Source organism: Rhineura floridana, chromosome 15, assembly GCF_030035675.1.
Source record: "Rhineura floridana isolate rRhiFlo1 chromosome 15, rRhiFlo1.hap2, whole genome shotgun sequence".
In the NCBI taxonomy this organism is placed as follows: Eukaryota; Metazoa; Chordata; class Lepidosauria; order Squamata; family Rhineuridae; genus Rhineura; species Rhineura floridana.
The window spans coordinates 14,830,881-14,848,058 of NC_084494.1; the positions used below are offsets into that span (position 1 = coordinate 14,830,881).

Here is a 17,178-nt window from a genome sequence, read left to right on the forward strand (position 1 = left end):
CTTCCATCCTCAATCTCTCAGCTTCTAACTCTCGCTGTTTATCTTTTTCCTCAGCCTCAAAGACCCGCTGCTTTTCTTTCTCATCAGCCTCCCTCCTCAGTCTCTCAGCTTCCAACTCCCTCTGCTTGTCTTTCCCATCAGCTTCCATCCTCATTCTCTCAGTTTCCATCCTCAACTTCTCTCTCAAATACTCTATATAAGCGGGATTGCTTAAATATCCTTCTGGGGTCTCTTCCCTGACAGGTTGTTTTTGCTGGGCAGTTGCAAATCCTATAAGTGCTACCCTCAATTCATCTACCCCTTTACCCTCGTGAGGTAAATTGAATGTTATGCACTTCTCCACCAGCTCCTCTCTTTTCATTTTTATATATTCAGCCATGGTGTTTGAGTTCACTCACTCTTTGCCACACACTCTTTGCCAGCCACTCTCACAAATAATCTTGTTTTGTTATTTCTGTTTGCCACACCACTGTTAGGGATTCTCTAGTATTCGTATCTCTGCTGCAGCCAACACCTGTGACGTAGTCTCCTTTGTCACCACGTGTCTTTGGGATTCTCTTTGGTTCGTATCTGGATTCTCTGTTGTTCGTATCCCACCGCTACTGCCACCACCTGTTCCAATCCTTCTCCCTGCTGAATTCTGCAAGGGCAACACTGAGACTAAGAAGGAGGAAGCTGATAGGCAGGGCCACCCTCTGGATGGATGCAGATTAGAAGGCAGGTGGGTGCTCGCTAAGGTCAGACTGAGATTGGTGGGTCGGGGCCCCATTCGCCCTAATGGACTGGCCTGAATGTTTGGAGCTTTTTAATTTAGACAGATGACTGAAGCAAGGGCATGATAGAAGTTTATGAAGTTGTAGACTCTGGGATAGTTGATGTCTTCCTCCCTCTTTCATAATCTAAACTTTGGGGTCACCCAGTGAAGATAATTTCCTGTAGGTTCAGGACAAAGAAAATAGTTTTACTACAGAATGTGGTGATAACTTACTTTAAAAACGGATTAGGTAAATATGTGCCTATACTAATTTAGGAGCATAGGATGTTCAGACTATTTGTCTGCGTAACCCGATAGTGCTTATTCTGACTGGCAGCATGATCTCAGAAAAGGGCTGTAACTCAATGGCAGAGCATCTGTTTTGCATGCAGAAGGTCCAAGGTTCAATCCTCACCATCTCCCGGTAGTGCTGGAAAAGTCTCCTGTCTGAGACCATGGAGAGCTGCTGCCAGTCAGTGTAGACAATACTGGACTAGATGGACCCATGGTCTGACTCAGTATAAGGGAGATTCCCATGTTCCTAAAGGAGGCCTTTCTGTCACTTGCTTCTACACTGTCCTTCAAGCTTCTTGAGGGGATTAGGGGTCTCCTAACAACTCTCAGCACTCTTACCAAACTACAGTTCCCAGGATTCTTTGGAGGAAGCCATGACTGTTTAAAGTGATATGTTTTAAATGTATAGTGCAGATGGGGCCTGAACCTGGATGCTTTGGCATGCAAAGCATGTGCTGGACCACTGAGCTATGGTCCTTGAACTGAATTCACTTAAGGGGAAAGAATGCCTATTGAAATGGTGCGTCTGCAGTATGGACGAGCCCTGTGAAAGAGAGGGAGAAAATGAGAGAGGAGAAAAGGGGGGACATTTCCATAATGCAGAGTCCTCTGTTGCAGGCGAGAGTCAAAAAGTGAATTCCCCAGATTGAAATGGCTGAAGACTGCTGGCTAAAATAAAAGTGATGTGGTTTGCTGGTTTTAAAGCTTACATTGTGGCTGAGGCTGGGTTTTTAGATGGTGGTGGTTTTTAGCCCTTTCAAATTTGAAAACTGGCAAGTCTGTGCTTTACCTGTACGGTTTCTTCAGGAGGAGGAAATGATCTGGTTTCCATTCACAGCTGTAGAAAGCAAATACAGGGAGGTTGAAAACAGTGATTTGTGGGGGGAGGTTGTTTGTTTGTTGTTTTGCAGGAGAGGGGAGGACATAAATGCAGTCAAATAATGACAGGCTCGGAATTTGAATTTGTTTTCCCTTTTCTGAATTATTCACGCTTTCTTTTGAATGCATGCATGTTTCTGGAAAGGTGCGTTGTCAGAACCACTGTCCTTGCCATGCTTTAAATAGGTAGTCATAATGAAATGCTTGCAAGAGCATCTTCTCAGATGTCTCTCCACTCTGGTCTAGAGATGGCATAAAATAGTGAACCTTTGACTTCAGCTCTCATTGTCTCTGCATGCTCTCTCTCCAGCACTGCTCAGATGAAAATAGATACTCCTGTTCTAAGTGAGAGAGCAGCTCATCATAGATGGGTAAAAAAAATGTCACAGGGAACACACTTCAGAGCAGCGGGGTGAGGTGTCTAATGGCCTGTGCATTAGGCTAAAAGGCTTCGGGATACTAACAGTGAAGGGCACAGTCCAGAGGGATGTTCTGCACAAAACTCACTGAAACTAAGGGGAAGAGCAGCTCCTATTCATTTCAATGGAGCTTCACACAGGAGCGCATCCTGTTGGGTGATGCCTACAATCAGTTTTTCCCCTTTGACATAATAGGCCTTACTCAGTGAGATGATAAACAGTGGGTGCCGTGCGAATGGGGCACTGCCCCACTAACCTCAGTCTGCCTTCAGTCCGCCTTCACCTGCCTGCCTTCTTACTTGCAACCAGACCAGGGAGTGAGCCTGGCTGTCAGCTTCCTTCTCCTTAGTCCCAGTGTTGCCTGTTGTAGAATTCATTAGGAAAGTGCTTGGGAACAAAATTAGACTTAGTTGGCTCTGCCTGTCATTGACTCTGGCTCTGCTTACCCTTGTGCTCCCTGCTTTCCACCCTACCAGTCCTAATGGGCACCAGCCACCAGTCACTGGTGATAAACTGTACCAAACTTTAGGAGAGAGGACGAAATGATGGAGGCCCAAGTGGCTTCAGTGGCGTGAAGTGCCTTCCATCAGCTTCGGCTGGTGGCTCAGCTATGTCCTTATCTGGGCAGAGATAGTCTAACTTCTGTTGTCTATGCTTTGGTAACCTCTAGGTTAGATTACTGCAATGTGTTATACATGGGGCTGCCTTTGAAGATGGTTCAGAAACTGCAGCTGATGCAAAACTCAGCAGCCAGATTTCTGACCAGGGCAAGACAAGCAGAACACATAACACCAATTCTGGCATGGCTGCACTGGCTGCCAATTACTTTCCAGGACAAATGAACAGTGCTAATTTTGACCTATAAAGCCTTATGCGGCTCAGGACCCCATTACCTCAAGAACTGCCTCTCCCCACATGAACCAACATGGATCCTGCATTTGTCAACTGAGGCCCTTCTCCATGTGTGGAGGATGGCAATACAAGAACAGGCCTTCTCAGTGGTGGCTCCCCATCTATGGAATGTTTTCCCCAGCGCCATCAATATCTGTCTTTAGGTGCCAAGTAAAAACATTTTTATTCACCCAGGCCTTTGGGGGTTAATTTTCTGTTTGTTTTAGTCAGATGGAGAGGTAGTCTATTTTAGGATGTTTTTATTCTTATTTTTGTATCTGTTTTTAAGTCTCTCTTGGAGTTTTCAGTTTGAAAAAAAATATTAGTCACTTTTTTCAAATTGAAAGCTCAAAGCTGCTACCAACAACAACAAACATTCTCCTACTAAAGACCTTTCCAGCACATGGAAAACTGGCATTTAGGTGAAGCTAGAATTCTTTTCTCTGAGTCACTTAGCTTGATTTTCTTTGGACAGTGATTTTCTTTTTATATGGAATTCAGTTGTGGGAGCGCTCACCTACAGTCTGAAGTTACACAGCCCAGGCACAGGTTAACCATCTCAGCGTGAAGCATGTCAGAGAATGATAGGTGCACATTTGAAGCTAGAAATCACTGTTATACAGATCTAAACTACAATATATTTTGGAAAGCTGTCTGTCTGGGAGTGAATTCCATGGTTTAACTATGCGCTGCATGAAGTACTTTCTTTTGTCTGTCCTGAATCTTCCAACATTCAGCTTCCACAACTAACTTGGATGGCTTTAAAAGAGGATTAGACAAATTCATGGAATGCAAGACTGTCAGTGGCTACAAGCCACAATGGCTATGTTCTGCCTCCACTGTTTCTGAATACCATTTGCTGGGAATTGCAAGAGGGGAGAGTGGTATTGCACTCAAGTGCTACTTGCGGGTTTCCCATTGTTGCATCTGGTGGCCACTGTGAAAACTGGATGCTTCACTAGATGGGCCACTGGCCTGATGCAACAACACTGTTCTTATTTTCTTAGAGCATGTTGTGGGGCCATTGGCAAAATCCTGGATGGATGTCATATTTTCTTATAAGAGGGATGGGAAACCCGTGGCCCTCCCTATGTTGTTAGAATGCAACTCTCATCAGCCCATGCCAGCATGACTAGCGGTCAGAGATTATCAGAGTTTTTAGTCCAGCAACATCTGGAGGGCCACAGGTTCCCTGTCCCAGTCTACAGCAAAGCTGTCTTGGTTTGAATGCTGTTCCAAGATAAACATTCTGCTTCTCCCACCCTGCAAACCTCACTATATACCTACAGATACACACATACTCTCACACTCACTCTCACTCCTGTCCCATACATGATTTTTGCAGATTTAATCAAAGGTGCTGCAGAAGAAAGGCATCTGCTCTAAGTCCTCTTGTAGGAAAATACAAGCCTTCCACCTCTTCATTACTTAGATATCAAGCATTCGAGGAACAGGATGAAATAATAGCTTTGTGTGATACAAAGGACAATGCATCAGTGAAACCCGTCCTCTGTTGTGTACGGCACGCTGCACAGCAGAGCAGCCAAACCATTCATGACGCTGGATAAAAGAGCAGCACTTGTTATTAAACACTCAGTGCATTTCATGTATTTAAAGGCATTTACTTTATACAGGAGCCTCTTTTCAAATCCAAACTATTTTTTCCTCCATTTCAATTAAGCATGCTGGAGAAATGACTTTTATTATTTGTCTGTGAGTTCCTGCTTAGATTGGGGGGGGGGATCTAACTTCTTCATTCTCTCTCCCTTTTATGAAGAGCTTTTGTGGATTGTATCATCAAATTAAATCAAGCCCACTAATGTTTTATTTTTGCAATATCACAGTAATGGTCTGTGCCTCAGGCACTGTTTTTTCTCTCTCTCTCCCTCTCTCTCCCTCCTCCCCCCCATGGCTGCAGAATCAGCCTTTTTGAAACGTGCTTGAGATTGGGAAGTGGGATGGGTGGGAAGGAGATTTCACCCCATCAAAGTGGTGCTTTCTTCAGATCATCCTCCTTCAGGACAGTTTTGGCTGGTCTCTCCACCCCACCACTCGGCAGCCCAGACTGATCTAGCAGAGTTCTTTCTGCTCATTCAGACATGGGCATGACAAGCTGATAGCACACACAGACCAAGGATGAGGGGAACAGAGATTAAATCAGTCCCTAAACCTGGGTCTCAGCTGCCTCCCCAATATCTTCTTTATTACTCAGGTGGATGAGAAACCTGAGCTACAAATGGGGTGATTACGCTTGTTCTGCAGAGAGCACAAGGCTAGGTTGGAATAATGGCAATAGCAGAAGATTAGAGAAAGTTAAAAATACATCTCTTTTTAAAAGTCCATTGGCAGCATTTGTGTTTGCTTTGTGATGCACAGGTAGTTTTGCACACTTGAGGGCCCAACTAGGTGTCAAATTAATTGAGAGAAACCTTATTTGTATGTAACCACATGGCTAGGGAGCACATGTTTCCAATTTGCTCCATATCTGATTGCGCAATTTGTCTCCTCCTGTGTTGTTGTTTTTACTGTTTGGCTACAGCAGTATTTCTCAGCCTTTTTAAATCCATGCCCCCCCCTTTTAGCTAGCATAAAAATCCCAAGCCCGCCCCCGCTTCAAACCTAGCGCCTGTAATAATGCCAAACTACTGTGTACCTGTGATGATGTGCAGATCGCATAATAAGCTGCATACAGTCTTCTCACCTCCAGAACGTAACATTTCATACGTTTATATTTTAATACTGTTAATTTTTTTACTTATACTGTACCTATTTTTAGAAGCACTCACTCCCCCTGAGATTTTCATATGCCCCCCTGGTTCAAAAACGCTAGGCTCCGGAGTTGTGTGTATTGTGTGGTTTTGCTCCACTGTGATATTGAGACTGCAGTGCAGCATGTTCCGTGTGCGTTGCCACCACTGTTTTTAACAGCTGAGATGGTCATTGGATCGTTCAAGAGCAGGGCTTGTACTTGACCAGCTATTGGTTGGAGTTAAATCAAAGAAGGAAGATCCAGTAGTGGTTTTCAGTGTTTGGGGGCAGGGGGTGAGCACTGGGTCATAGGCAGTTTAAGTACACAGGAGTCAGTGCAGAGGCAGGGTTGGAATTTGTAGCCAGGTGTGGTGCTGAGACAGATGTGCAGGAGGGCCATTCTGGAAGCGAACCTCCCATCATATATCAAAGACACCAATGACTTCTTACTTAAAACTGAGGCTTTAAACAAGCAGTATAATTACATCAACTCCATCCATCTATTAAGTTTACATTTAATAGTATAAATGATAATCTGCACATCCCTTTTCTTGATGTCCTTCTCACCATTGTAAACAACAATATAGCCACTGATCTCTATAGCAAATCCACTGATGCCCACACCTATCTTAACTGGAAATCCTGCGATCCTAAGCATATAAAGAAAAACATTGTGTATAGCTTAGCTCTGAGAATCAAACTTATTTGCAACACTGAAGATAAATAGCGGAGAAAGATCAGTGAACTTAAAGAACACCTTCTAAGAGGATATCTGCCACATATTATTGATTGCAACATCCACCAAACCTCCATTGTGTCCAGAGAAAACTTCCTCCATCATAATGAAGTGTCAAAGAACAACGGATTCCATTTGTGGTATATTTCCATCCAGCATCTCCTAACTATCACTGAGCAATCAGGGAGAGCTACCCATTGCTAGCAAACTCTGAACATCTTGCTAGAGCCATCAACAAGCCTCCTGTTGTGACATTTCGCCAGCCTCCTAATTTACTCAGACTGTTAGTGAGAGCTAGGCTTAAGCCACCTATCGGCAGTCCTGGGTCTCATCCTTGTCACTCCAAATGCTATATCACCTCTGTGTACCTCAGGGAGATAGTTACTTTCAAAAGCAGTACGACAGACAGAACATATTACATCAAATAGAACCTCATCTGCTGCAATATAATTTATGTCATCAAAAGCAAAAGACCAGGATGTCATATCCAATACTTGGGAAAAACTACGACTGACGTATGCACATGCTTCAGAAACCACAAATCAGCAATCTTGACAAAAAAGTGGAGCAACCGGTCACAAAACATTTCAACACTGAAGGCTGCAGCCTGTTGGACTTTTCTATAACAGCGATAGAGATGCCAACAGATCCAGCAGCATTGACTAAAAGGGAGAACTTTTGGGTTTACTCTCTGGACACATTGGCACCACATGGCCTGAACCTGGAGGACAGCACAAACAGCTTCTGCAAATGAAGCCCCTCTGAGCATTCCATCCTCAAAGCTCTGTAACTGCCACCTTGGTAACATCATTTGTATGTTTTCAGGTAATGAAGGCGGAAGCCAAAACGTTTTGGTAGAACAATAAAAACCTCTGTGTTGTTAATCACAATTACGTGCATATATTTTTAGGTGATTAACGGAATCCTAATAGGGATCCAGAGCATGCTTTGGTGAAGGTCTGTTTGTTGCTTTCAAAACTGTCTATATATATAGATATATATTAAAACAAGAAATCATTAAAGAGGAAGTAGGTCCAAATTAAAAGGCTTGAGGAAAATGTCAGTGTTCCACAAAATGCAGTCTACCATTAATTATTTGCATTTGTCTTAAAATCTTGGCCTCATATCCCAAATTTTCATCAGAAAGTTCAGAGCAGCTTACCTGGTGCTGCCTGCTACCAGGTGCTGACCTGGCCCTCATCTCTGCAGTTTGTGTTGCGCACTGTGAACCCTGAGTAAATTCCACTGCCCCACTAACATGGAGGCACCAGCTGATGCTGCCTATGACTTGTCTTCTATATCTATTACCATCCTCCTTTTGCTCCTCAGATCCTTTTCCAGTTTGTGTACATCCTTCTTTAAAATGTAGCATCCAGACTTGTAAACACATGAATAAAGCGGAACTAGTATTTTTTGTGACTTGGAAACGATGTAGCTCAAAATTGCTGAATCTCATTTATTAGCTGCAGAGTTGGGCAGCAACTCTCTTGATTTGAAGACCTTCCTGTGAAACTGAAATAGTCTGCGTAGTGTAGTGCTTAGAGTGTCAGACTGAGGACCTGGGAGACCAGGGTTCAAATCTCTGCTCGGCCACAAAACTCACTGGGTAACCTTGGACCAGTTGCTGTTTCTCAGCCTAACCTACCTCATGGGGTTATTGTACAGATAAAATCGGGAGGGGGAGAACCATATTTGTATGTCACCTTGAGTTCCTTGGGGGGAAGATAGGATGTAAATGTTTAAATCAAATATGTACAGCTTCTAACCCACCAAGCCAAACTCGGCCCTCAGGCGTCCTAATCTGGCCTGGCAGGTGCTCGACAACCCCCTTTGTTGTTGCAATCCAAGGCAGGCAGCAACAATAGGGGGCTGGAGGTCTTCTGCTTAGATGGTGACAAAGTAGTGAAACCTGGCCAGCTTATACAGTAGGGATGGTGCAAAGAATTGTGCTTGGTCTGCATATGCATTGTTGCCCCCTGCAGGAGAACAACAGTAGCCACCAGCTCCCTGCTGAAGAGGGAAAATGGAAATGGACTGCCTTCAAGTCGATCCCGACGTATGGCTACCCTATGAATAGGGTTTTCATGGTAAGCAGTATTCAGAGGGGGTTTACCATTGCCTTCCCTCTGAGGCTAGTCCTCCCCAGTTGGCTAGGGCCTGCTCAGCTTGCCACAGCTGCACAAGCCAGCCCCTTCCTTGTCCGCAACTGCCAGCTGGGGGGCTACTGTGCTCCTTGGGACTATGCAGCTTGCCCACGGCTGCACAGGTGGCAGGGCTCGTAACCCCTGAGCCACTCACTGTGGGGGTGATCTTTAACTGGCCCTTTACACCGAGGAAACACGAGCAGGGATTTGAACTCACAGACTCTGGACTCCCAGCCAGGCTCTCCTCCCCACTGTGCTATACCAGCTGTCTTTTTATATTAAGCGCTACAGAAATGCTGAAGAGGGAACTATACTCTTTATTGGCTAAACCAACAGTGCTGTTATTTTGATGCGGCTGTTTTGGATACCCAGAGTGTTTTGTTTAGAATCCTTCTGTTGCCATCTGATCTCATCTCTTAAAATTCATATCGGTGCTGGAAAGCCACAAGACACTTTTCACTGGAAATGCGCATCCAGTGTCTGACAGAACAAATGGTGTGCCATTACGAGAGTTATCTGATCTCACATGTCATTTCTCACAGCAAGAGAATGGCTCCCTGCCCTTGCGGGCAGCTGTGGAGAAAGCTGTGCCAGAACCTGGAGAGCATGTTTGGTCTCAGGGCATGGTCTGAAGGTCTCATCATGCACCAACCTTGCTGGAAGCTAAACAGGTCAATCAAGATCTGGTCAGTGCCTGGGTCGGTGACTGCTTTTGAATTCCATTTTGGAAGAAAAGAAGGGTATAAATGTAATAAAAATAGATGCAGCTCCTATATGTTCTCTGAAGACTTGACTCAACTGGGGGAAAATCCACTTTATTGCCTGAAAGATGTTTCAGCTGAAATGTGACCATCTGACTAGGGTTAAGCCATTAGGGTGTAGTGGTTAGGGTGTTGGACTAAGACTGGGGAGACTAATCCCCACTCACTGGGGATGAACTTGGGACAGTCACTCAGCGTAGCCTCCTTCACAGAGTTGTGATGATAAAAATGGGCAGAGGGAGAGAGAATTGCATAAACTGCCCTGAGCTCCTTGGAGGAAAGCTGAGATTAAAATGCTATTTTGCAGTAGGATCTCTGACTTTTTAGTAGTCTTTCTTTGGTTTATCAATAACAAAACAAATGAAACTCAAACGCCACTTCCAGCTTGAAGCTCCTTTGTTGTTCTGCATTCTGTTGCTCACCAGCTCTGACTGTGGCATGAAGTCATAATCGCTATTGGGGTTTATATACTGCTTTCTGTCACTAAGTGATCTCAGAATAAATTGTGCCCAAAGTGGCTCTTGACACACCAAATGAATATAATCGATGGTAATGTACAAAATGGAGGGGGTGAGAGTGGGGGAATCACGATTCCCAAAGGACCTTCCACAGACGCTCCTCACAATTTACCGCATGCATTGGTTGATAAACATTAGTCATCTTTGAGGTGGCAAAGGTCACTTCCAACTCTTTTTTTTGCCATTTCACCATTGGAAGCCAACCACTGAGGCTGCAAAAATCATCAGAGGGCTAGTTAAGTCTGCAGCACAGTATATTATTTATTTGCTTGGAAAGGAAATGGACTGCCTTCAAGTCGACTCCGACTTATGGCGACCCTATGAATAGGGTTTTCATGTAAAGAGCCAGCTAAAGATCACCCTCACAGTGAGTGGCTTTTGGGTTACAAGGCAATGGTAAACCCCCTCTGAATACTGCTTACCATGAAAACCCTATAATGGCTAGTAACATTTATTTATTTATTTATTTATTTATTTATTTATTTAAATATCCCACCCTTCCTCCCAGAAGAAGCCCAGGGTTTTAAAACATCTTAAAAAACAGTCCCAGCACAGGTGCAGGTCTCTACTTAAAAGGCTTGTTGAAAGAGGAAGGTCTTCAGTAGGTGCCATAAAGATAACAGATGGCGCCTGTCTAATATTTAAGGGGAGGGAATTCCACAGGGTAGGTGCCACCACACTAAAGGTCTGCTTCCTATGTTGTGCAGAACGCACCTCCTGATAAGATGGTATCTGCAGGAGGCCCTTACCTGCAGAGCATAGGCAGTGATCATCTGGGTATATAAGGAGTAAGATGATCTTTCAGGTATCCTGCTTTCAAGCTGCATAGAGCTTTGTGTATCAAAACCAGAATCTTGAACTTGGCCTGGCATAGGGACTGAATTTGTTGAAATAGCAGATCTGAGCCCCTAAACATAGGGCAGTCTGGCTGTACCTTAAAATCGGCCTCTCTTAGCTTCTTCCAGTCCAAGCGCTCCTCTCCCATAATCAGGTGAGTGGGTGCTGTGAATTCCCGCTAGTAGTTTATCAACCCTGGCATCTAGGAGTGCCATGAAAACACCAAGCAGCTTCTGCGCCTTTCTCTCTGCCAGCTGATGGCCAGTTTGTGACCGCATCTTTCCTTCTCCTATTCCTCTAGCCTGGGTAATAATGTGAAGGTGAGATTTGGCCCACCCCAGGGCCAAACTAGACATGCCATTAAGTTGCATTCATGGTTTTTTTGTTACATGGGAGGGAGAGTATAACTGCTTTTCCCCTTGACATGATCCTGGTGAAAATCCCAGCTCCTGTTTTAATCAGGAAGGAAGTTCTCACTTTTTCAGAAGTGGCCTCTACGGCGAGGTGAGGTTGAACAGCAGATTTGGGACTCCAGCAAGGAGAGCTGAGTGGAAGTCAAGACTAGGGATGAAGGAGAAACTCAATTCAGTTCGCATTTAGAGGCGAACTGACCAAAATTGGTATTTTTCAGAACAATGTGCAAACCAAAACACAGCCATCCTTCAAAATTCACTCTTCTCCTAATTTTGCAGTGCAGTTTTGCAGCCCAGGTATGTGCACAGAAATGCATACACTAGGTGAAAATACTATAGCATATACTATAATCCATATATATATTGGTGAAAATGACATACAAAAAAATACATTATATTAGGGAAAACTGCTTTGCAAAAATGAGTATGGGTTGTATTCAGCTAGCTTTTACTCAGAGTAGACCAATGGAAAATTATGACCACGACTAACTTGGGGCCATTAATTTCAGTGGGTCTACTCTGAGTAAAAGTTAGTTGAATACAACAGTGTATTAGGCAAAATTGCATTAAAATGTGTATGTTCAGAGAAATTTGCCCTAAAATGCTGACTAATTTTCACGAGGACTTTTTAAATGCAAATTGTTGCAGTAATGTAGAGAACTGAATTTAAGTTTGGAAAAATGAAAAACTGGGAGAATTGGCAGCTTTGACTAGGTAGTCAAGACAGAGCTGACCCTTGGGGGACAACCTTGTGGGGTATTTAGTTCTACTGTTTCTCGCACAGTTCTCACTGATTTATTCAGGAAACTTCCCTAGGAGGTCCTTATCCATGTTGCTTGGGGTGTGGGGGTGTCCTCTGGACTCTCCACTTTGAGTGCTGAAATGTGTTGGACCCTTTTTGCTCAGCCTCCCACCCGTCTCAGATATGGCCATTTGCTATGTCTTGTCACAGGGATTAAAGAGAAATGGAAATGGAAATGGACTGCCTTCAAGTCGATTCCAATTTATGGCGACTCTATGAATAGGGTTTTCATGATAAGCAGTGGGGGTTTCCCATTGCCTTCCTCTGAGGCTGAGAGGCAGTGACTGGCCCAAGGTCACCCAGTGAGCTTCATGGCTGTGTGGGGATTGGAACCCTGGTCTCCCAGGTCGTAGTCCAACACTCTAACCACTATGCCACACTGGCTGTCAGAGATAAACTTCACCCTTAATCCCTGGCATTTAGCTGCCTAGGCCACAACAACAAGGGGAAAAAACATGCACCCATCTAGGGATGGAAAGATCTGCCAGTTTTGGTTCTCTCAGTTCTCATTTTTCCAATCTTAAATTCTATTCTCCACATTCCTGCAGCAATTTGCAAAAAGTTTAATAAGAAAACCTCATGAAAATTTTCCAGTACTTTAGTGAGAATTTCTCCTAATAAACACTTTTTTGTAGGCGGTTTTGACTAGTTTACACATTTTTGCAAGCCATTTTTCATCATATAATGCATTTTTGCATATTCTTTTCACTCATTCTTATGCACACTTTCCCCTAGTATATGCAACTGTATTGCAAAATTTGAGTAACTGCGAATTTTGAAGGCTGGCTGTGTTTTGGTTCTCATGTTGTTTCAGAAATTGCGAATTTGGTAGATTCAGCTTCAGATGTGAACTGAACTGAAATTCTCCCCCATCCCTACTCCCATCTTTCTTCTTTGCTGTCATAGTGAGTGAGGCCCATGGGCTGCCACTTTAAGCATGCCTTGGGAAACCATGATAGAGACGCCCATCGATATATTTGCTTTAAATGGGGCTTTGCCTCTGGCAAGAATCCCATATGTAACCGTATTGGTATGACCCAAGCAAAAGTTCTTCAGAACAATTTGGATCTGGAAATGCAGTCTGACTAACTATTTTTACATGAATATCTGTTGCAGTTGATTTCCTCAGGAGCAAATGTGTTTGCTTTTTATCAGGCCCTAACACATTTGGCTTTGAATTCATTGCTGATGAGTGCCATAAGTTATCAGAAGGTTGTGAACCAATTAAAGGGTTTTCTGTTTTAAGTCTCCTGACAGTATTGCTTTCACCAAATCATTCATATGTAAAAACTCAATACTATCGGGTTTTAATATACCCCTAGGGATTTCCTGCCCATAAACATCAGATAGTTCAGGGTCTCTCCTCTCTATTCCACATCCAAGCACTGGAAACTCAATGAAGAGAAAGAAAGAAAGAAAGATTGTTTTGCTGATCTCTTTACACCTTTTCCTTCCTCGATTTCATCTATGATGGCCACCAGCTTGGATGGCTTTAAAAGAAGATTAGACAATTCATTTATTTATTTTATTTATTTATTTAATTACACTTTTAAACCGCCCTATAGCAACAAGCTCTCAGGGCGGTTTACAACAAGATAAAACCACATTTAAAATACGAACAAGTGTGGATTACAGCATACAATTATAAAACATATTTAAAAACAAAATTAGAATACAAATTAAAATAAAATTACAATTACAGTTAAGTTTAAAATTAAAATTAAATTTAAGCTTAAAATGCCTGGGCAAAGAGGTAGGTTTTTACCTGGCACCGAAAAGATAACAAAGAAGGTGCCAGGCGTATCTCATCTGGGAGGGCATTCCATAGTTCGGGGGCCACCACTGAAAAGGCCCTAGATCTAGTTGCTGGAGGATGATAGCCTTATTGATAATTAGCTATTGATAAATAGCTAATAGCCATGATGGCTGTGCTCTGCCACCACAGTCAGAGGCAGTATACTTCTGAAAAACAGTTGCCGGAAGCTGCAGGAGGGGAGAGTGCTCTTGCATTCAGATCCTGCTTGTGCCCATAGGGGCATCTGACTGGCCACTGTGAGAACAGGATGCTGGACTAGACGGACCACTGGCCTGATCCAGCAGGCTGTCCTTATGTTCTTATACTCTGTATATGCTCTATTCCCATCTTTCCTGACCATTGGCAATGCTGGCTGAGGCTGATGGGAGTTGTGGTCCAACAACATCTGGTGGCCCACTAGTTGGGAAAGGCTGCTCTCGGTCATGTTCCAGTTCAGAATCTGGGAGGGTTGAATGGGCAAACAGGCAGTGGTAGAACCCCCTTACCATGCTTGAGGGTGGAGAACCTTTTTAACTGCACTGGTCAGATCCTTATGTGGCCTCACCCCTGCGCAGCCCTGTAGCCAGCCTTCCTTGCTAGGTGGGGTGGCCACATTTCTAGGGGGGCATTTTTTAGGGGGGAGGCAAATAACACCAGCAATCCCCCCTTCCACTGGTGGAAAGAACATGAGGGCCACCTCAACAATTGATTTTAATTAAAATCTGATGCCTTCAAGAATTGTAGTAGTCACTAAAATGGACACAGGTTGGAGCTGAGGGTCACCTTTCTTTTTTGTGCCACATAGACATTGCTGAAATATGGACCATAGATGTGGTGTGTTTGTGAAACTCTCTTGTTCAAGTCCTTTCTTCTAGACTTTGAAACCTCTAAAAGTAAAGTTATTTTGACATATTCGGTTGGAAATTTTGACTAACATAGCAGAAAGCCGCATCAGCTGATGGAGAATACTCTTAACCCAGCCTTTCCCAACCAGTGTACCTCCAGATGTTGTTGGACCACAATTCCCATCTTTCCTGACCATTGGCAATGCTTGCTGAGGCTGATGGGAGTTGCGGTCCAATATCATCTGGAGGCACACTGGTTGGGAAAGGCTGCTCTAACCATTTGTATTTTTGGAACCATTCTTGTCAGAAATTATGGCTTTCACTGTTGTTCAGGTATGAATGAAGTTCAATCTGTTGAATTGTCTCACCTCTTTCTGAGAGACCCCTAGAAATACCAGACTCAAAAGCTTGACTTTGCCTGTAGCTACAGTCCTCTTTCACCTGTGGTTTGTTCCTGTGAACCAAACTACTTTGGTAATGACAGCACTCCTGAGCTTGGTTTTGATGCTGTATTAGGTATCACCCAGAAAACAAACTTGTCTATACTTCAAGTTTTGGGAAGGGCAGAGAGAAAATAGATACTTTGGAGTGTGCTACAACCTATTCAAACAGGGCCTACTCATGCAGCGGGTCATGCCCTTGACCTGGTCTTTTTGTCAGGAGAGGTGGGCAGTGACTTGGAAGTCGGGGGGCTGGTCGGACCATTATTTGGTCAGAATAGACCTTCGTGTGTCCCCTCCCCCTCGGAGAACTGGAGGGCCCACCAGGACGTTTCGCCCGAGGTGGCTGTTGAACCCGGATGGCTTCATACGCGAACTGGGAGATTTTCTAAATGCTATTGATGGCCAATCGGCTGAGACCTTGGTGTCCAGCTGGAATGCAGGGGTAACCAAGGCAGTGGACCGGTTGGCCCCAAAACACCCCCTCCCTTTAGATAGATGCAGGACAGCACCTTGGTACACCCCACGGTTGCGTGGCTTATGGCGGAAGGTAAGATGGCTTGAACGCCATTGGTGAAAGACACGTGCAGAGGCAGATAGAACTTGGAGTAGAGTAGCAGCGGCTGCCTACCGGACAGCGATGAGGAGAGCAAAACGGGAGTGTTTTGCGGCCTCCATAGCTGCTGCGGAAAGCTGCCCAAGGAGACTGTTTCAGGTGGTCCAGAGCTTGGTGAGGCCAGCTGCGCCAGACCCAACAAAACATCCCTTGGCCTCCTCTAACGACTTTGCAAAACATTTTGCGGACAAAATCGATTACATAAGAGTTCTGTTCCCCCTGCCACAGCCTCAGTAATGGAACCAGAAATGACCATCAAACCCTCAGGGTCTTGGGATAGTTCCCAGCTTCCTTCCTCTGAGGAAATCACCAGGGCCCTATCCTCGCTTAAACCAGCTTCTTGTATACTCGACCCGTTTTACGGTGGTTCCACTCCTTCCTCTCTGGGAGATACCAGAGAGTGGTACTGATTGGATGAGCAGGAGTAAACTTAGACTGAATCCCGATAAAACTGAGGTTCTGTTGGTGGGTGATAAAGAAAAGCTGGGGATTACAGAGTTGGTGCTTAATGGGATACAGCTGCCCCTAAGAAACCACGTCCGGAGTTTGGGGGTCATTCTTGACTGCCAGCTATCCATGGAGGCATGCCCTTACCTCCCAAGCCACCTGCTCCCTAATGTGGTACATGCTCTGGTTCTGTCCCGGATGGACTATTGTAATGCGTTATATGTGGGTCTTCCCTGGACAACGGTCCGTAAGCTGCAGCTAGTGCAGAATGCGGCAGCTCGCCTGATTAAGGGCTGCCGCCGCCATGATCATATTACCCCAGTACTTAAGGAACTGCACTGGCTACCGGTGGTTGCTAGGGCGAAATTTTAGATCCTGGCTTTAACTTTCAAGGCGCTCCACGAGGCTGGCCCACTTTACCTAAAGAGTCGCCTCCACTTGCACCAGGGGCGCCGGCTTACAAGATCGTCCTTGAATGGTTCGCTTCTTATTCCCCCAACAAAAGCAGCGAGATTGGGGAGGACACGGTCCAGAGCTTTTTCAGTAGTGGCTCCCTCACTTTGGAATTTTTTGCCAACTGACCTCCGTCAGGCCCCTTCCTTGTTATGCTTTCGTCGGGCCTTGAAAACCTGGCTCTTTAACCAGGCTTGGGAAGGGGGTTAGGGTGGCAGAGGGTAGTTCCGTGGGGGTTTATTCAGTTTTTAAATTTTATATTGTTTGCTTTTTGAATTGTTTTTACATGGATTGTATTGTATTTTGTTCTACGTTGCCCAGAGTGGCAGATTAACCTCTGCCAGATGGGCATCTAACAAATCAAATAAATAAATAAATAAATTCCT

At 44.5% G+C, this 17,178-nt stretch overlaps 1 protein-coding gene across 6 annotated transcripts in view; it reads left to right on the top strand.

Moving 5' to 3' along the window:
* Nucleotides 1-17,178, top strand: part of MAN1C1 (mannosidase alpha class 1C member 1) — a 276,387-nt gene that overhangs the window by 183,282 nt on the left and 75,927 nt on the right. Inside the window, exon 1 of one of the 6 annotated variants that reach the window (XM_061597583.1) lies at nucleotides 8,788-8,808. The exons of the other annotated variants lie outside the window; for them this stretch is intronic. The gene's annotated coding sequence lies outside the window, so the exon portion shown is untranslated. Of the gene's footprint in view, nucleotides 1-8,787; nucleotides 8,809-17,178 lie in introns of those variants that run through there. 6 annotated transcript variants of the gene reach the window in all.